General features: G+C 43.9%; 1 long non-coding RNA gene across 1 annotated transcript; it reads left to right on the top strand.

Annotated features, from left to right (window-relative positions):
* Positions 1 to 7,802: 7,802 nt before the first annotated feature.
* Positions 7,803 to 13,702, top strand: LOC135307640 (uncharacterized). Its single transcript, XR_010368339.1, has 2 exons — positions 7,803 to 8,067; positions 12,970 to 13,702. It is a non-coding gene; the product is annotated as an uncharacterized LOC135307640 (long non-coding RNA).
* The last annotated feature ends 5,383 nt before the right edge of the window (positions 13,703 to 19,085 follow it).

Genomic DNA, 19,085 nt, shown 5'->3' with positions numbered 1-19,085 from the left:
GCAAATAACAATGGGCAGAGGAGAGCTGGGTCTGTGATTTGTAGCATAAATTACAGGAAGAACTTTAGGGATAATTTGGACAGAAGAGAGCTGGGTCTGTGATTTGTAGTATAAATTACTGCAGGAATTTTTAGGGATAATGTGGAGAAGAAAGATGGATCCGTGATTTGTACTATAAATTCCTGTAAGAATTTTAGGGATAATGTGGACAGAGGAGAGCTGGCTCTGTGATTTGTATCACAAATTACAGCAGGAATTTTAAGGGCAATTTACCTCACACTGAAATTCCCAATGATGGCTCTTCCAATAAGCTTCATTGAATTTTTCTTCATTTCCGGGTTGCAATTCCTGTGGTCAGTAAGGAAGTCATGGTCCAAACCGATACATTTTGCTGGTAGTCCCGTGAGTGTCTGAAGATGAAATTTTATCCCATTTTCCCAAAAGAGAAATCCAGCTGTGGGTAGAGGGGTGAAACTCCCTGTGGGACGTTCTGGGTTGTTTCATGCCCACAAACACCCCTGTAAAAGCCCCCGTGTGTGTTGCAGCCGAGCTGGAGAAGCACAAGGGGGTGGTGCGTCCCAGCATGTCGCAGTGCTCCAGCCTGAAGAAGGACTCCGGGAACGGGACCCTGCCCCGGGCGTGCCTGGACGACAGCTACGCCGGCGGCGAGGGGCTGAAGCGGAGCGCGCTCAGCTCCTCCCTGCGCGACGTGTCCGAAGCAGGTAAGAGCTGCCTCTCCTCCCCGGCTCGCTGCATGCCTCCACAAATAGCAGTGGTGGAATCTTACACTTCCAAGTAGCTCCTTACTCCCCCCTCCTCGGCTCGTGGTTAATTTCTGTTTGTTTTGGGTTGTTTTTTTTTTACCTTTGTTCTGTTAAGCGGCTGCTGTTTGAAAGTATTAAAGCCGTTGTAGGTTGCTATAGAAACTTTTAAAGGACAGTGAAGACAGAGGAAAAATTGTAAGTTTTTAATAAAACAGAAGTGGCTGACTTGTGCTAGGAGCAATTCACTTGGTTTTCCTTTCTTTTTTTTTCATTGCCTTTGCTTTTTCCCCCTCATAGACTAGGCCTGGAAAGGGAAGGAAAGCTCCTGGTCTCTGTGTGACGAGCGCTTTCTGTGTACTCTGTGCTCAAGTGTACCTGTGTCACCACCTCGATGAATGAAACTGAGTGAAGCCCTACTAAATTCTCTCTAGAGCTGTGTAACACCAGTGTGCCCCTGATGCTCTTTTCTGGTTCTGTAACTCAGACACAGTTCCTAATTCTTGCAAAAAGAGGTTGTTGTGAAGTACTCTTTGCAACAGAACCAAAGAAGCCCTATTGGACAAGGATGCTGATAACCCACAAAGCCACTGATGTGTCTTAAGTTTTATTAACTGGTTAAAGACTGGAAAGCAGTGGTGATACAATTTGTTAGCCAAAGCAAGCCAGGGGAAGTTGGGCATGTTTTTATTTGATGGTTTGCCTCACACCTGGCATAGCCATGTAATCTTTCAGTGTTAAAGATTCCTGTCACTGACAAGAACTCTTATCTGAACACCATGTCCACTATTCAGAAAGTACTTCCATAGATAGTAGCAACTCTATTTTTTTTAGTTATTTGGTTTTTAGTTCATAGGCTGTGTTGCATACTCTGCTTTGTTCTTTCAATTGCAGTGATGATGTCCAGTGTAGTCATAATTTCAATATTCTGTATATCTTTGGTAGTAGACACTACTTACCTATTTCCTTTTTTTTTTCACTAAAGAGGAGACATTAGCTATGCTGCAATAAATAAAATTGTTGTAAACTGAAATGATAGCCTGTGTTTTGTGGGTATATGTATGTGCATACAAATATGTAGAGAGTGAGCTCTTTCAATTCTTTTCTTCTCTGTTTAGGCTTTCATACTCACATCTCCATGTGCTTCATTAAAAAGACTTAGGCCCTTGATCCAAAATCAGGCTGAAGTTGACTATTGGTGCTTGCTTGGCTCCAGTGGATTTTAGATCAAGCCCTAGTCTTCACCACTCTTATATCTCAGATGAAGATACTTCATATTTTTCTGTTGTTTTGGTTTTATTTCATTAGAATGAGAACTACCATATTGTTAATATGCGAGTTCAGTGGGTATCTGTACCCCTAAATGTGATTTCTGATTAATTTTTTCATTCCATTAGAATTACTCATCCCTCTCTTTCAAACACTGCCATGTATTTGAATTCATATTATGGGTTTAATTCAACAAACCAACATTTGTAATCACAAACACATTTCACAGGGCATGCCTACAACTGGCATGCTTCTTACTGAAAATAACCTTTTTCCATGACAAAAAGTAGAAATCACTCACAGACTGCAGGGTTTATCAATGAGTTTGTTAAACCCAACTAAACTTAATTTTAACCTGAAATAACTGAGAATTATGGAGAGCTTCTGTTTGGTCTTGTGCAGTGCAACTGACTTGAGAAACAACCAGCCTGTTATTTGCTGTGTTATTTGGTGGAATGACTTAAGGGAGATGATCCATATCATTCTGCCTTCTCTCAGGGAATAGCTTGCATGTGAGGCTAATTTTATTTTTAATGTGGGAGAAGTGATCCACAGAAAAGCAAAGAAATCTCTTTCAGTTAGGAAGATACTGCCCCTCAGTGATTATCCCATATTAAATTGCTTCTCTAAAACAGGCCTGAGTTAGGTTCCCTCAAATCCTTCTGTGGATGAAGCACAGGATGAACAAGGAGGAGGAACAGGAGTGTGTGGGCCTGTAGGAAAGCAGATTTTTAGAGAGACCTTTCTACCTTGAATCAAAAATAAATCTAACAAACAAGAGAAAATGGCCTGATTTCATATTTATGCAGGAAGGCAGGTAAATGTCCAGTGAACATTGCAAACTCAAAATTTTAACTGTTTATTCAGTGAAGGGAAATGTGACTGAACAGCATTTGGCTGCACAGGTACTTGACAGAACTATTTAGGAAAAAAATCCATTGCTGTCCCCCAGACATCCCAGTAAATGGAGGCTGTGGAAATTACTAAATTTCTCTGAGTGACAATTCAGCAGCTTCTGAGATCTAGCAAATACCCTGACTGATTCTGCCTCCTAGGCTGGGCATGCACAGAAAAGCAGGATGTGTCCATCAGGTATCCTTTCCTGAGAGTGTTTCCATGCCTTGGCCACAGCAGCTCAACTCCCAGCTGTGGGAAGGATGTGCTGAGGATCTCTTCACTGGGAGATGCTGTTGTTCCTTGTGCCTTGACAGTTCTTTCCATGGAATATAAAACAGAATGTGACATCCAAGTGTTCCAAGATGCGAATATGTCAAAAATATTTAGGGCTTTATTTTTCTCTAAAGATAAATGTATAATTTTTATTGCACATTCTTGAGCTGGAAGAACTGAATTTATTTTTTCCAGACCTTGAAATTCTTAATTTATACAAAAATATTAGAGCCAGGCAAATTTTAATGAATCTAAAGCTGAGTTTTATGAGTTTACAGAAAGATGGGAAAAGTGTGATGTCCCCTCATGGCCACTGTTCCACAGGAAGAATGATTTGGTCACTAAAGCAGAGCAGAAAGAGTTGGACTGGCTGTGTTTCCCATTCTGTTTCTCCCAGAAACAGTCCCATTGCACTGATTTTAGGTTCTTCAATTTGAATTCCAGCCACTTTGAATTGCTGGGGGACCCAGTGCTTTTACATTGAGTTTACAGAGGAATTCAAACTTTATTCCCACATCACTAATCTGTAAGGTGGGAGTAGTATTTACACACTGAACTGGTTTAAAAATTGCAGTTTTCTTGTTTGCCCCAGTACTCCAGGTAGTACTGACCAGGTGAGGGTGGTGCAGTGGTTCCTGTTACTGAGAGCTGGGCTTGTCTAAAACAGCCACAGGCCAAAAAAGATTACTGCAAAATCAAAACAAAACCAAAGGTATTTCCAGGATTAAAATAGTTCTGTTTCAGTGTGAAATCTTAAGATTGTACCTGTTTCACACAGAAACAAGCTGAAAATGTAAAGGTGGCAAACAGTACTTTCCCCCTCAAAAGTGGTCTCTCCAGTCATTGGAGAGAGTAATTTAACTTAAAACTTTTTTCCAAGCTTTCTCCCCCAAGACACTCAAAGCCAAATCATAATACTAAATCATAATATCAAATCATTGATAGTCTTTAGCTATCAGTTATCTCACTGGCCCAGAAGAGTTTCAAGAACTACAGAGCAGGAGTGAGAAATATTTCCATGTACTGAGCTGATCTGTAGCCTAAATTGTGAGATCACCACACATCCTGTGATGTGTCCTGCACACATCCATTCTGCAAGGTGCAGTGGCCTTTATTAATGAAGCTCAATATTCTTTTGGCATGGTTAAGTTTGTAAAAATCTTGTAATCACTTCATATCTCTACTATAAATTTGAAATGTTCTTGGCCCTATATAGTGCATGTTCATATATGAGGCATACACTTGTGTAAGTTCAAGATAGTTCTTGCAAGGAATATTCATATCTAACAGATAAGGTTAAATTAATTGAAAATTTATTTTTATAAATTAAAGTCCACTCTAACAGCCTTAAAATATTAAAGTAAGCTTAATATATTAAGCAAAACTAATCTTCAGATTTGATAAATACCACCTTGCTTTGTACCACAGCTACTAATTATCCTGCCAGTACATGCTTGGGTGCAGTTCTAGTTTAGAATTTCCCTGAGATGCATGTGAAGGCTGGAGCTCCAGGGAGGCATTTCTGCGATGGGATGCTATCCCAAAGACCAGGGAACAGTCTGGAATAAACACACATTGGCAGGGGGAATGCTCCAGGGGATTTACTGAGTAAACCCACCACACTGCATGTCAGCACAGAATCGGGATCAATTTGTTTTTAAGAAAAAGAACTAAGCCTCTGTACGGCAGTAGTGCCTATCTGAGGGAAATTACAGGCATTTAAGGTGGATTTTTCTGTTTGTTCTTGGCTTTGCAAGTACTACTTTGCCCTGGAGTTATTCTGAGCAAAATTCCATCTGTCGCTCTCTGTCCGTATTTACTGTGTCCGTGGTTATTTGATCAGACTGTGACTCCTGCCATATACAAAAGGCATTGGATTGTTGTGTTTTCCTTCATTTTTGGCCACGTTTAATGCCCCGTGTCAGCTCTCAGTCTTATTTGCAACCCTGACTGCTAAGTTCCGAGGTGGCTGCCGCAGTGTGTTTGCATCAGCAAGCAAGAGTGGTTGGAGTGTTAATCAGTACTAATCCCGTTATCAGAGCAGCAAAATATCAAACCTGACTAGGAGTCAACATAAGGGATGAACAAACCCAGTTTTTCTTGGGGGACTCATAAGATAGTAGAGTTTGGCTGAGGCTAAAACTGCAGCAGGAGATGAAGCAGTGAGCTTTTGACAAAGAGCCCATCCAGGGAAATTGTTCCAAATCCCAATGAATTTCTCAAGTCAAACACAACACCTTGACCACAAACGCCTTCCCCTCAATTTAATGTCACTGCAGAGGGGTTGTACTGGGGAGCAACTCTTTTTAAGAGGGGAGAATGTTCCAGTAGCCTGGAACTGTAGCTCTTACAAGAAACTTGTTTCAGGGCAGTGTTCTGTGACCAACCAGGTCAATACTATGCTTATAAATCCAGCAGGTGGTAGTTTTTGGTCATCCTGATCCTTTGGGTAGTCTGAATTGCCCTATGAGCAGTTCCACTGCTCTCTAGTTCTGATCACAGGTGCTTTTGGGGTGTCTGTGATGAGGGTACATCATTAATTGGTTAAGTGATGCTGAAATCCTCACATTCTCTGCCAAAATTACCTCTCAGTGTAGAAAACTCTGAATACAGCCAATGCAGGGTGGAGACTGATATTTGGCCTTGCAGGAAAACAAGGAGAGAGTGCTGAGAAAGCTTTGGTTTCGAAAGCCCTGCAGATTTTAGGGAAGCTCTGAGCACCAGGAGGGCTCCTCAAAGCTCAGCTTTGTTTCTGCACCCTGCCAGGAAAGTATTCTGAAACTTTACAAAGCAAAGCTCCACAAGTTATCTTCTAAAAATCTCTGTTTCCACTGCAGCCAGATGCTATTTTCTCTGCTGTGAAGTGAGAAAGAAAATCTGAGATCCTGTGTCCTATCCAGCCACTGAGGTCTTCTGGCTCTTTAGGCAAACTGTCTGGAGTTTCACGTGTGGGTTTAGGCAAAAGTTTTTGCAATTTGAGACTGTTGGAGTACAAATCCAACATGCTTAAAGATAAAGCACTGCACAGCTAAACAAACAAAATCTAGCCATAATGTCAAGACAGATTCCAGATTTACTGATCAAAAAATAAGTTTAGTTTTTTTTTAAACCTCATGAAAGAAACACTGAGGTTCAAAGCTGAAATTGAAATTATAAATTCGATAAAATGATAAAACCGATGAAGTGATAAAACGGATTAATTGATAAAACCGATGGCCCTCACAGTGCCCCACACTGAAGTTCAGAATATTTCAACGTTAAATTTTGCATTTAAGTTAATGCCACCCCACAACTATATCTCAATATTTAAAGAAAAAAAAAACCTCCATGGCCGATTAGCTTCCAGTAAACCAAACCCTTTAAAATCATTGCTGCTCAGCATCACAAGCGCAGCACTAAACCCAGCTGCCCAAACACCTCTACTTCAAAAGTTGTGCAAATTACCAACAAAATAATCACCCCCCGCTCGTGTGAGCCGATCCCCAGCACCAGCAGCTCTCCAAATTTCCACTGATCCCCTAGAAACGCAGGCAGGTGCAGGGAGTTGCTGTCCCTGCTGGCCCTGAAGCTGTGGGGCTGTGGGGCCGCGGCTCCTGGCGCCGGTCGTGTCGCAGTCTCTAATCTCTGCTGTTGCATGTCCTGGGCAGGCAAGCGTGGGCGACGCAGCAGTGCAGGATCGCTAGACAGCAATATGGAAGTAAGTAGGAAGTTCCTGATGTCTAGCTGGATGTGATGATGTGCATTTCAAACCTTTCTTTTATATACATACATATTTTTTTGCTCTTTTTTCTTCTAACATATATATATATATACACATATATATAACCTGCCTGCCACGAGTAAAATGCATGCCTAGGCTATTCACTCTGTATTCTTCCAGCTTACAAAGCACTGACAGCTTGTTTTAGAGCAATGCCATTTTTGGTTTGAGCTAACCTTGTTCCCTTTGTTCCTGCCAGCATGGTTAAATGGATATGATGTGTCCTTTTGCCACCATTTCAGTCTGGTCCCAGCTTAAAAGCCCACCTTGCTCTTTGTTACCAAGTACACTGTTCTTGCTGTTTGATATTTAGCTACAACTATTGACTGTCATGCTCAACCATCCCCATTGCTTATTTTCGAGTTCAATTGCTAAATGTATGCAGTCATGACACCATGGATGTGATGGGAATATGACCTTTTTGTTCACTGAAAACAGGAGAAAACATAAGGTTGTGATGGGAATGTGACCTTGTTGTTCACTAAAAGCAGGAGGAAATATAATGTAAATAAGTAACCGCCAACTGCCATGCGATAATGTATGAGACAAAACATTGCTGAGCTAATCAGGATACAAGTTATTCCCAGCCCAGGTTCCCAGAGGGGGGGGGGCGCCGAGGAAAAGTACCAGAAGCCCTATTCAACGACCACCAGGAGGCGGAAGGAGACCCTCTAACAACCTGGTGGACATGCGCGGAGGAGCACCGGAAAGGCGACGGGGCCGGGAGCGCGGGAGAGTACAAAAAGGAGAACGGAACTGTTTTCGGCGCGGTAGTTGGCGGAGCAAGGACTCCCCCACCGCCCAGCGCTGCGATTTTGCTTTCTCTTTTCTGTATTATTAAATTGGCTATATAATTGACCCGACTGGCCCATTGTGCTCATTTATAACAACTTGGTGCCGTGACTCGGATCGGTGGCCGTCGGAGGGGTCTCTCAATACCGGAGGGGGCGCCCCTCCGATTCGGAGGCCCCGGGACCTGAGGGACCCGCTCCCGGCCCCGACCGACGAACCCCGAAAAGAGGAAAGGAGAAAGCAAAGGGAGGTTGCGGGCCCAAGGAGACCCCTTAAAAGATTTGTGCACAAAGTCCGGACGAAGACGCAGGACGCGTAAGTATTACGGGATCCGTCCGGGCGGGGTTGGGATCCCGGAGTGCAGCGAGTGTGTGGTGTGTGAGAGGAAAGCTGACAGTCAGACTTTCCAAGTGAGTGCGGACCCCCAGTAGTGCGTTTCCCACAGACCCGCGAGGGCTTGGGCCACGAACCCGGGGAAGCGAAAGTTGACTGTGTGAAAGAAGGCACTCCGGAAGAATGGGACAGGGGAAGAGTAAGCCCCCTGTCGAGGTGAAACTCCCTCCAATACCTAGGGAAAGCCCTTTAGGATTTATGATAGAAAACTGGCGACATTTTCCAGGCACACGGGACAAGGATAAGGCTAAAATGATTCACTATTGCATGGAAGTATGGGGAGGAAAAGAAATCTCCAAGAGGGTGTTCTGGCCTGTATTTGGCTCTTCAGAAGATTGGGTAAGGCAAACCTTAAATATCTGGGTAAATAGTAGAGAACCCCCCTGTGCTCAGGAGGAGAGTGATTATGCTAAAGTTTGGGTAGAGAGACCCGAGGTATTTCTCTTCAAACTCTCTGAAACACCGAAAGGGAATAAGAGCAAGAAAAAGGGGAATAAACCAGAAGACACTTTGGTGCCACCCCCTCCTTATGTACTCCCACCCCAAGCACAGGAAGCGGAGGCTCCTCCGAATGCACCAGCAGGGACAGACTCGGATTCGGACGGGCCCGAATATACAGGGCCAATGACTCGAAGCCGAACCAAGAAAGGCTTATACCCCTTAAGGGAAATGCCCATGGGGGGACCCCAGGCCGGTATAGGGTTTGTGTCGGTGCCCCTAAGCTCAGGAGATGTTAGGGAATTTAAGAAAGAAATGGGACACCTCTTGGAGGACCCGCTTGGAGTGGCCGAGCGGGTAGATCAATTTTTAGGACCTAATATGTACACCTGGGAGGAGTTACAATCCATACTGAATATCCTGTTCACGGCAGAGGAAAAAAATATGATTAGAAGAGAGGGAATGCGCATCTGGGATGCGCAGCATGCGCAGGGGCCGGCAGCAGATATAAAATGGCCGTTACAAAATCCTAATTGGGATCATCAGGACCCGGCCCATAGAGTGCACATGCAAGACCTCAGAACAATAATTGTGCAGGGAATCAGGGAGTCTGTCCCAAGGGGACAGAATATTAATAAAGCCTTTAACGAAAGACAAAAAAAGGATGAGACCCCCACTGAATGGCTAGAAAGATTAAGGAAGAACTTTCAGTTGTATTCAGGAATGGATCCAGATGGACAGATGGGACAGGCAGTGCTAAAGGTACACTTCGTTTCCAAATCCTGGGAGGACATCAGGAGGAAAATACAGAAATTAGAGGATTGGCAAGATAGAGGGTTAGACGAGTTGCTAAGAGAAGCTCAGAGAGTGTATGTGAGGAGAGAGGAAGAGCGAGATAAGAAACAAGCCCGACTAATGATGGCGGCAGTACGTGAAAGCCAGGGAACGGATAGGAGACCCGAACAGGACAGAAGGGAATTGAGGCGAAGTGGGCAGAGAAGCCCACGGGATAAACAGGAACTGAAGGTGTGCTTTTACTGCGGACGGAGAGGACACTTTAAGAGGGAATGTCGGATGCGGATTCGGGACGAGAAGGAGTTTAAGGAGGACTAGGGGGGTCAGGGGCTCTATCTCTTGGGGACCCAGAAACATCAAAGGGAGCCCTTGGTAAAATTGAAGGTAGGTCCCCAGGGCCAGGATGTTACCTTCCTGGTTGATACTGGAGCTGAGAGGTCCACACTCCAGTCATTACCTAAAGGGTGCAAGTTATCTAGGGAAACCGTTACAGTAGTGGGAGCAAAAGGGGAACCGTTCGAAGTTAAAGTTATAAAAGAGGTAGTAGTAGAATCGGACTCCAAGATGGGTATTGGGAATTTTTTATTAGTACCAGAATCAGATTATAACTTATTGGGTAGAGATATGATTGTAGAATTAGGTATTCAAATCAAGGTGGTAGAACAGGAGATTCAGATTAAGTTGTGTCCCCTAAGATTAGAAGATGAGAGAAAAATCAACCCTGAAGTATGGTATAATCCGGATAGTGCCGGCAGATTAGAAATTACCCCCTTCAAGGTAACCATTAGAAATCCGGAGATTCCGGTAAGAATAAAACAATACCCGATGTCTTTGGAAGGGAGCAAAGGGTTGAAACCGGAAATTGATAGACTAATCAAACAAGGATTATTGGAACCCTGTATGTCCCCTTATAATACCCCAATTTTACCAGTAAAGAAATCAAACGGGTCTTATCGTTTAGTACATGACCTGAGAGAAATAAACAAGAGGACAATAGCTAGGTTCCCCGTGGTGGCTAACCCTTACACATTATTGAGCAAACTAAGCCCGGATAACCACTGGTACAGTGTAATCGACCTGAAGGATGCCTTTTGGGCTTGCCCCCTAGATGAAGCAAGCAGGGATTATTTCGCCTTCGAATGGGAGGACCCAGAGACAGGGAGAAAACAACAGCTTAGATGGACGGTGTTACCCCAGGGCTTTACAGAATCCCCTAATTTATTTGGACAAGCTTTGGAACAAATCTTGGAGGATTACCAAACCGAACCAGGGATAACCCTGATACAATATGTAGACGATCTATTGTTAGCAGGGAAAGATGAGGAGGGAGTACGAAGAGAAAGTATAAAACTTTTGAATTTCCTGGGGCTTAAAGGACTAAAGGTTTCGAAGGCTAAGCTGCAGTTTGTAGAGGAAGAGGTAAAGTACTTAGGACACTATCTCAGACGAGGTGAGAAGAGAATAGATCCGGAAAGGGTGCAGGCTATTCTATCATTGCCAACCCCCAGGAACAAGAGACAAATCAGACAAATCTTAGGTTTAACAGGATACTGTAGACAGTGGATAGAGAATTACAGTAGTAAGGCCAGGTTTTTATACCAAAAATTGACTCAGGATGGGTGGATGAAATGGACTCAGGAGGATACAGAAAACTTGAGAGAATTAAAGGAGAGCTTGGTGCATGCTCCAGTTCTAAGTCTCCCTGACTTAAAAAGACCCTTTTATTTATTCGTCAATATTGAAGGGGGAATTGCCTTTGGAGTACTAACCCAAGAATGGGCAGACAAAAGAAAACCGGTAGCATACTTATCGAAACTTTTGGACCCCGTGAGCAGGGGATGGCCTACGTGTTTACAAATGTTAGCCGGGTGTGCCTTATTAGTTGAGGAAGCTAGGAAAATTACCTTTAACAGTAGTCTTAAGGTTTTCTCCCCCCATAATATCAGGAGCGTAATGCAGCAAAAAGCAGATAAATGGATATCAGATGCTAGGCTCCTGAAATATGAGGGGATTTTACTAGAAGCACCAAATTTTACCCTAGAAACAACTGCTATTCAAAATCCGGCTACCTTTTTGTTCGGGAATGTAGAAGAAGCACCTTTAATACATGATTGCTTAATAACTATTGAAGAACAAACCAAGATTAGGCCTGACCTGGAAGAAGAAGAGCTAGACGAGGGAGAAAAGTTGTTCATAGATGGGTCCTCCCGGGTGGTAGATGGGAAACGTCAATCAGGATACGCTATTATTGGGGGCACAGACTTACAAGTAGTGGAATCAGGGGCTTTAGATAAATCTTGGTCAGCACAAGCCTGTGAACTATACGCTATTCTGAGAGCTTTGAAGCTCCTAAAAGGGAAAGAGGGAACGATATATACCGATTCTAGATATGGGTTCGGGGTAGTACATACCTTTGGAAAATTATGGGAGGAAAGGGGATTAGTAAACTCACAAGGGAAGGGATTAGTTCATCAACAATTGATAACTGAAGTACTGCAAGCCTTAAGGGGACCAAAAAGAATAGCAGTGGTACATTTGAAAGGCCACCAAGTAGGAACAGACCTCAAGACGAGGGGTAATAATGCAGCAGATCAAGAGGCTAAACGAGCAGCGGCTAGAGAAATGCTCTTGAGAGAAAAACCAAGGGAGCAGGATAGTCAGGAAGATCCAGCATTGGTCTTCACTCCCGAAGAGGAGGACAAATTGAAGAAAATGGGATTGTCTAAACTTAATGGGGAATGGGTAACTCGGGATAAGCGGAAAATATTGCCAAAAGCCGTGGCCCAAAGAGTCCTATATAAACTACACCAAGGTACACATTGGGGAGCACAAGGGTTAGCAGATCACTTTGCAACCCAATATATGACTATAGGGCTACATGATATCGCCAAATACATTACCAAGAGTTGCCCAACATGCTTACGGGTTAATCGAAATAACCTGAGGAAGTTGCCCCCAGGGGGTCGGCCGTTGGCCAAAAGACCATTTTCACATATACAAATTGACTTTACTGAACTTCCAAAGGTAGGGCGGACACGATATCTCTTGGTAATGGTGGACCACCTTACCCATTATGTAGAAGCATTCCCAACTACCAGGGAAACCGCCCATACTGTAGTAAGAATCCTATTAGAGGAAATAGTGCCAAGATATGGAGTACCTGAAACCATAGATTCAGACAAAGGGCCGCATTTCACTTCAAAGGTAACCCAGGATCTAGCCGACTCCCTAGGAATAAGGTGGGAGCAACATACCCCTTATCATCCCCAGAGTTCGGGAAGGGTGGAAAGAATGAACGGGGAAATAAAAAAACAGCTAACCAAGTTAGTATTAGAAACTAAGTTGTCCTGGGTAAAGTGTATACCCCTGGCATTACTAAACATTAGGACACAACCCCGGGCGGACACAGGGTTATCCCCTTTTGAGATGCTATATGGAATGCCCTACCACTTAGAAAAAGTACAGATAAACCCCAATATCAGTAATAAGAGTCTGAACAGTTATTTGGTTACCTTGGAAAAATACAGAAAGAAACTGTGGGAAAAGGGAATGTGGGTTCAACGACCTCCTTTGAATCTTGTGTTACACCAGGTTCAGCCAGGAGACTGGGTGTTAATCAAGAGTTGGAAGGAAAATCCTTTAACCCCAAGGTGGGAAGGCCCATATCTTACCCTGCTCACCACAGACACTGCTGTGAGAACTGCCGAAAAAGGGTGGACTCACGCCAGTCGAATAAAAGGACCAGTGAACCCCTCCGACTTTCCTGAGCATTCACAGAACTGTCAGTGGAGAATAAAAGGACCCCCAGACGGCCTAAGACTGACATTCACCAAAGCACCAGAAATGGGCCGTCATCCCGATGACTGAGCAGTGGGAAAGGCTAGGACCAGCGGACCAAAGGAGGGTCCAACAAAAGCTGTCATTAACTTTACAGCCGTATCTACTAAGTTTAGCACGCTTCAACTCAGCAGCTCGAGAAGCCTTAACGAATCCTCCAGACAATTGGATCTGGTGGATTGAGACTTTTGGACCCCGAGAGGAACCCTCGTTCCGACCCCTTAAACGCAGTCCCTGCTGTTGCTGTGGAAAAGAACTTTGTGAGGCATGGGTAGCCTTTAAATGCGGTGGTTGTAATAAGGTTTATTGGAAAGAACAAAGGTTAATATATCACTTGTGGTGTGAGAGGTGTGCAGGCGAAGACATTAGGAGGGGAGATTGGGCTCTAGTATTAGAGAAAGAGAACGGAATACCTTATACTCAATTTCGGAGTGTGTATGAGACCCCAGAACAGCTCTTGTTAGCATGGGCAAGGTGGCAAATTAAATGTTGGTCGAAAAAGTGCCGACAGATCGCCAATTCCCGTATTCTAACTGCAAGGTGCCGACATACGGTACCACACTTAAAGACCTCGATAGTTGGACCCCTAGGAAAAGACACAGACCCAGACACAGCTTTAAATAATTTGATTGCTAAATTTGAACGTCTACATATCAAGAAAAGCCGGGCCAATCCATCCCTGTCATAAACTTTGTAAAAGGTTGTGGTGAGTCCACTGCCAGAGAGGGAGGGCTCCCAGAAAAATACATACCAACCTCGTTGGGAGGGATTACTAGGGAAAGCTAGAGTGTCCTAACCAGTCTCTTGGTCCTTACAAGGGTAAGACTCGCAAGCAGAATAACAGCTATAGGTGCGACTCCCCATTAACCCTCTTAAGAGGCGAAGGAGGTGCAAACCCCATCCCTCAGAAGATCCTTGCCGCCGAGAAGATAACAACCCTCGTAACTAGTCGCAAACTAGTTGACGAGCGAGGCGGAGGGATACTCAGCGGAAGGATGGAATTTCACAAAATGGGAGCACCAATAAAGCTTACAGGCAGGGATCAAAAGGGCCAAGGGACTCAAGTTGAAGAAAGGGTGAAACTGGACAGGCTGATTATTCACACCCATACTGGCAGTGGATGTTACTCAACTTTAATGCGAATATTGATGATATGGTTATTGATTAGGGAAACATTAGGGGACAGCGTAAGCCATGAACCCTTCAAATGGTCACTCATTAGGTGGGAAGATCAACGAGTCATAACAACAACTACAACTTCAGGGGTCCCCTCCTTTAGATGTCAGCTATGCGATATTATCCAGGCTAAACCCTGTTTAAATAGGATAGGGTTTTATATGTGCCCAGCGTCGAATCCAGGGAAACCATACTGCAACTATCCTGGACACTTTTATTGTGGATATTGGGGATGTGAAACGATAGCTCATGGCTTTACCCCAGGAGGAGGGAGGGACTCATATATAAGAGTCGGATGGTACCCATGGGGCTGTACCCCTCCCCGATTTGATTTTGCCGGTGGAGTGACAACGGGGGGGAACTGCCAGTCCATTCAGATAAACGTGACCAATGACAAAATTAACGATCCAGTCTGGGTCACAGGAAAAACCTGGGGGGCAAGATTATGGGAACCAGGAAAGGATCGGGGAGGGCATTTTCTAATAAGAAAAGAGCCAGTCCCTCATGATCCGGAACCTGTGGGACCGAACCCCGTACTTACTGAAGAGGGGAGAAAGGGAGAAAGGGGCAATTATTCATTAGTAGAAAATCACACAAGGAAGCCGACTCAGTCGGGAGAATGGCCACTAACAGCTCCACCTGCTCGGGAGTATAGTATGCTGTGGAAAGTGATGCAAGCTACATTCAGAGTTCTCAATACTACGAACCCAAATTTAACCAATGAGTGCTGGTTGTGCTATACTGTTAACCCGCCTTTTTATGAAGCTTTAGGAACTACAGCAAAACCTAGGAGGATTAACGGAACCAATCCACGGGAGTGCCTTTGGAAGAGAGGCCAGGACAGAACCCCAGGGATATCAATAGTTCAGGTAACAGGGAAAGGGAGGTGCGTAGGAAAAATTCCATCAGACAAAAAACATCTGTGTGAAATAGATGTGACAACCGTTAAGTCTGAAAAACCGGCCAAGTGGCTTCTCCCTGCAGTAAATGCCAAATGGGTATGCAATACACTGGGAGTCACTCCATGTATATCTATACCTCATTTCAATGAGTCATCCGAATATTGCATACAGGTTGTGATAGTTCCCCGAATTATATACCATCCAAAGGAATACATATATGAACACCAGATCACTCCTGAACATCATTTAGTGAAACGAGAACCCTTTACGGCCACAGCTCTTACAGTAGCCGTCCTATTGGGCTTAGGAGGAGCAGGAGTAGGAACAGGGGCAACTGCCCTAATAAACCAGCAACGGGGTATGAAAGACTTGAGAGCCTCAGTAGATGAAGATCTAAGTAGAATCGAAAAGGCAATAGATGGACTAGTCAAATCAGTAAGATCTTTATCGGAGGTAGTACTCCAGAACAGACGGGGATTGGATATACTGTTTCTACAACAAGGAGGGTTGTGCGTAGCATTACGAGAGGAATGTTGCACATATGCAGACCACACTGGAATAGTGATAGATACCATGGCCGAGCTCAGAAAACAATTGGAGAAGCGAAAAAGGGAAAGGGAAGCACAACAAAACTGGTACGAATCATGGTTCAACCGCTCCCCTTGGCTTACCACACTCCTGTCCACTATAGCGGGACCTCTCATATTGTTCATCCTAACAATCACTTTCGGGCCTTGCATATTTAATAGATTGATTAATGTGGTAAAGGGGAGATTGGAAGCCGCCCACCTCATGCTCATTAAGGCAAGGTATGAACCTCTAAGCGATGGGAACACAGAGGACTACTTAGAGCTCAGCAGGAAGGAGCTTGCCAGATTCAGTGAACAAAAATAGTGACATAGAAAAAAAGGGGGGTTTGTGATGGGAATATGACCTTTTTGTTCACTGAAAACAGGAGAAAACATAAGGTTGTGATGGGAATGTGACCTTGTTGTTCACTAAAAGCAGGAGGAAATATAATGTAAATAAGTAACCGCCAACTGCCATGCGATAATGTATGAGACAAAACATTGCTGAGCTAATCAGGATACAAGTTATTCCCAGCCCAGGTTCCCAGAGGGGGGGGGGGCGCCGAGGAAAAGTACCAGAAGCCCTATTCAACGACCACCAGGAGGCGGAAGGAGACCCTCTAACAACCTGGTGGACATGCGCGGAGGAGCACCGGAAAGGCGACGGGGCCGGGAGCGCGGGAGAGTACAAAAAGGAGAACGGAACTGTTTTCGGCGCGGTAGTTGGCGGAGCAAGGACTCCCCCACCGCCCAGCGCTGCGATTTTGCTTTCTCTTTTCTGTATTATTAAATTGGCTATATAATTGACCCGACTGGCCCATTGTGCTCATTTATAACAATGGAATTGCACAGATAGGGCATGGGAGGACAAAAAAAATTATTCAGATAGGTGAATTCAATGTGGATTTCATGAGATTTCATTCATCTTCAAACCATTTATATATATTGTTCATGTCTCTGAATTCAGCTTGCAGATTTTTTCTTTTTTTTTCTTTTTTCTTTTTTTTTTTTTTTTTTTTTTTGTGTTTGCTTTAGGTAGATTACAGTTTAAATCTAGCATACTTTGCCTAACTACTCTTGTGTCCCATAACTCTTTAAAAATACAAACCCTCAACTTCAGCAACTAAATTCCAGGCTAAATAATAGAGAATGTTGGACCATAGGTCAGAAAAATATAAGCACATAGAAATGTTAGTGGCAAAAATGGTATGGTTCCATTTAACACAAAATGCAGAGGTAGGCCTGAGAAGCAGCACTGTCATATATAGTAGTGGAAAACTGCTATAAATAAATATTTAAATACCATTTTAAAATCTGAGCTGTAACTGTAATATTTGCTGCTGTATGTTTAACTATTTAGGTTGCATTTAATTTAGCGCTTTTTTTTTGTGGTAAAAAAGCAAGTATGGTATTTTTTGCAGTATTTTAAAATGTATTTTTCCTTTAAAAACACACTCGTAGGTCTTATATCATGTTACATTTCCGTGACATTTTTTTTTTTAATTTGAAGTCATATCACTTTATGTCAAAATATTGAGAGAAAATCACCCAATGCTTAACATCCTCTAAGAAGGGCATGAGTGCCCCACTGGCCACTTAGGGAAGGTGGAGATAAAATTTCCCCTAGAGCTCTCTAACATAATCCACCCATGTTAACCCTAAAGGAGGAGTTTGTGGGTCAGTGTGAACTTTTTCTTTTCTTTTTTTTTTTTTTAATTTTTTTTTCCCTTTCCGAACATTTCAAGATATTTTTTTTTTAATTTTTATTTTCTATTAATTTCTTTTTAGGGGTCCATCATTAGCAGTCCTCACATGCGCCGAAGAGCTACATCAACCCGAGAGTGTCCATCTCGCCCTCACCAGACTATGCCCAACTCCTCCTCACTCCTAGGGTCCCTGTTCGGTAGCAAGAGGGGCAAGCCCCCCTCGCAGAGCCACGCGGCCGCGCAGACCCCGCACCACGCGGAGGGCGCGGCCGCCGCGCCGCACCCGCACCACGCGCAGTTCTGCCACCAGAACCCGCCGCCCTACCACCACCACCACCACCACTACCACCCGCCCCCGCACCCCCACCCGCACCCGCACCAGTACCACCAGCACGGGCACGGCCACGGGCACGGCCCCTACCTGCCGCACGCCCCGCACCACGGCCCGCACCACGGCCCGCACCACCACGGGCCGCCCCCGCCGCCCGCCGCCGCCAGCACCAAGCCCAAACACAGCGGCATCAGCACCATAGTCTAGGCCTAAAGACCCTCCTCGTGAGTCTAGTTCCAAACCCAGCTGCAAAGGCACTTAGAGGAAGCAACAAAATCACACCGTCAGTTTTTACCCAGGCCGTTTAATGAGCTTAAAGGCTTGCTGTTACTAAATAAAATAATTCCAGTTAGCCCAGGCCATACTGGTTTTACTTATCTACTGGATAGATGTTCACCACCATCTGGTTAGTTCTTATTTCCAAACTTGCCTTGACAACGTGCTGCTTGCTGAATCTGAGGAAAGCTACCTTTTACACCAAACCCCTGGACAATTTTACACACATAATGAAAAGCTAGCCTATGGAAAAAAAACAGGGAAAAAAGTCAGAGAGAACCAAGTGTTGCATTCTTGCTCTTTTACTCTCAATGGGCAAAAAAAATAAGTAGACCTGATATGGTTGATGAAAGTACGTAAGTAAACTTTATATAATATAAATATATACATATAAATATATATATATATATATATACTGTATAGTTAACATTTGTGCTTGGAAAGAAATTTTTTCAGTCCACAAAACTAGCAATATAGACTTTACAAGGAATTCCACTTACTTGATAGGACAGTATAATAGATGAATAGCATATGAAAGTAGACCAAACCCATTAAACGTTAGAAACCAATTTCAAACATTTCAGTATTTTCATCACAAGTCCCCTGGACTTGTTAAGATTTCTAAGCAATCATTACTAAATGTGCCAAGTAACATAGCATTTAAATGTTATAGTCCAATACTGCTTTGTATAAATCCTTATTTTATTCACACGATGATATCATACGTAATCAGTATTAGAGCTGCTCTGCTATTTCAGGTAAGCAAACTCGTTAAGATGCAGTAATTATTCCGTAGCAATGGAGGGTGCCCACCTACCAGGGGGCACCTCCGAGCATTGGTCACACAAGTTTTTAGACACTTTAAAGGCTGTGATAACTGTGAATTTACATGATCCACATTTCTTTTGTA

The sequence above is a fragment of the Passer domesticus genome, chromosome 9 (assembly GCF_036417665.1).
Source record: "Passer domesticus isolate bPasDom1 chromosome 9, bPasDom1.hap1, whole genome shotgun sequence".
NCBI lineage: Eukaryota > Metazoa > Chordata > Aves > Passeriformes > Passeridae > Passer > Passer domesticus.
The sequence above is the reverse complement of the archived record's forward strand: the minus strand, read 5'-3'. Positions and strand labels throughout refer to the sequence as shown.